The following is a 2,136-nucleotide window of genomic DNA, read 5'->3' as shown; positions in this document are numbered from 1 at the left end:
CTGCGCTCGCCCTGCTTCTGTTGTTGCCAATAAACAACGGTCGGTCTACTACCGGAGGGTCAACAACTATATTCCTTAAAATAAACATAAATATATATATATATATATATATACACACATAATATAGTTAGGAAATGAGGGGCTCGTTAGGAAATACAGAAAGAAATGCGGGCAGTCTACAACGCCAAAGGCACAGGAAAATGGTTGGACTACATTTTTTTAACGTTAGTGAAATTATATTTTTTTTCATATTAATTGAAGTGAGAAAGAAAGAAAGAAAGAAAGAAAGAAAGAAAGAAAGAAAGAAAGAAAGAAAGAAAAACACGCGCCCAGAGTGGGGACCGAACCCACGCCTTTCGATTAGATCTCGAATGCCTTACCAATTCGGCTATCTGGGCGAATGTGTTCTGCTTCACTTTCTGGGGTATTTATATATACTACAACTGCATCTGGCGCTCCAACGAACAGCATCTGGCATCCAACCATTCCCCTGTGCCTTCTTTGGCGTTGTAGACTGCCCGAATTTTTTTCTGTATTTCCTAACGAGCCCCTCATTTCCTAACCATATTATCCTGCGAAAGCTTAGCGAGGGCTTCGGTTGTGGCAGCCTTGATGCCAAGGTAGCATAAGAGGGTTTCCCGCCAGTTACCCGCCTATGGCAGGCTGTAGACGTTCGCGACAAGCCCCGGGGGTTGAAAAGAAGGTCCCCTGCTCCCCGTGTAGTCTGAGTGGCGCTGGCTACCACCCTCAAGCGCCAGATGCAGTTGTAGTATATATAAATACCCCAGAAAGTGAAGCAGAACACAGTCGCCCAGATAGCCGAATTGGTAAGGCATTCGAGATCTAATCAAAAGGCGTGGGTTCGGTTCCCACTCTGGGCGCGTGTTTTTCTTTCTTTCTCACTTCAATTAATATGAAAAAAAAAATATAATTTCACTAACGTTAAAAAAATGTAGTCCAACCATTCCCCTGTGCCTTCTTTGGCGTTGTAGACTACCCGCATTTCTTTCTGTATATATATATATATATATATATATATATATATATATATATATATATAGAAATAAGAGTTGAATATATAGACAGAAATAAGAGTTGGCAGTCAAGAAAACCTGTGAAAGCAAAGGGAAAGGTATGGTAGGTCATTGAAACAGATAAAGAATTTTTCCAAAAAAAGACAGCGGAGAAAAAATTCCCCCCAGGTGGGATTCGAACCCACGACATCCAGAACAATGGTCTTGTGCGATAACCACTACGCTACCGGCGGGGCGAGTTTTCCCCTCTAATTTCCGGAGTACTTATGTCAATGTAATTTTTTCCTGTGCTTGCGCGTGGTAGCCAACGCCACTCTGACTTATCGGTATGTCGAGAGTGGTCGACCAGCGTTGAAACCCCGTAAGATCCCTGTGGCACCAAGACTTCCAGAACACCGGCCCTCGCTATGCTTGTAGCGAATCAGAATAGAAAGTGAGGTGCTTGCCAGGTTCGGGGGAGAATAATAAAAATCTAATAAACAATGAAAACGAGACTGTTTTTTATGTAACCCAAAATCCAAACGAATACCCACAACAAACAGAGATAAACCAAAGAACAGTGGGGAACTACTAAACCGAGGGGAATGGCGACAAAGTGGTATAGAACAAGGTAACAAGTTCAAGCGCATGGGATACACTCAAGGTCCGGGAATGAGGGGTGAGGACAAAGTACGGTAACGAAAAAGTCTACAATATGTGTTCGCTTCTGGAATGAAGTAGGCCTACCTCTCGTCGTGGAGGCGCAGTCGTGACGCTTCGGTGTTAAAAGGTCGAGGTGGCGTGTCGAGGACGGGGTGGTAGGGCGCGCACCGAGCTCCCGTTGCACCTTTGTGGCGAACGCAGCTCTCTTGTGGTGTCGCTGTCTCCTACCGACGCACGGCGAGACGACTTTCTTGCTCTGGTGAAGTTCTGGAGGTTGCAGTTACGGACAAACATCGCCCAAAATATAATTGTGGTGAGCACCCCGAGCAAAGAGAGAGCTCACCGTTACTCCGACAATATAAGCCTCATCATAGATACTCAAGCATACCAAGTCGACGCCTAAGGCGCGGCACCGGACAATACAGTAAAGGGGGTGATACATAACATCCCGCTCGAAGAC

The 2,136-nt window shown here is 45.1% G+C and overlaps 1 non-coding gene across 1 annotated transcript; it reads right to left on the bottom strand.

Annotated features, from left to right (window-relative positions):
* Positions 1 to 1,194: 1,194 nt before the first annotated feature.
* On the bottom strand, positions 1,195 to 1,268 carry Trnan-auu (transfer RNA asparagine (anticodon AUU)). The gene has a single exon. It is a non-coding gene; the product is annotated as a tRNA-Asn (tRNA).
* Positions 1,269 to 2,136: the final 868 nt, after the last annotated feature.

The sequence above is a fragment of the Haemaphysalis longicornis genome, unplaced genomic scaffold (genome assembly GCF_048455015.1).
Source record: "Haemaphysalis longicornis isolate Haplotype H1 unplaced genomic scaffold, Haemaphysalis longicornis Haplotype H1 scaffold_11, whole genome shotgun sequence".
Taxonomy (NCBI): Eukaryota; Metazoa; Arthropoda; class Arachnida; order Ixodida; family Ixodidae; genus Haemaphysalis; species Haemaphysalis longicornis.
Note: the sequence above shows the minus strand (reverse complement) of the source record. Positions and strands in the feature narration are given on the sequence as shown.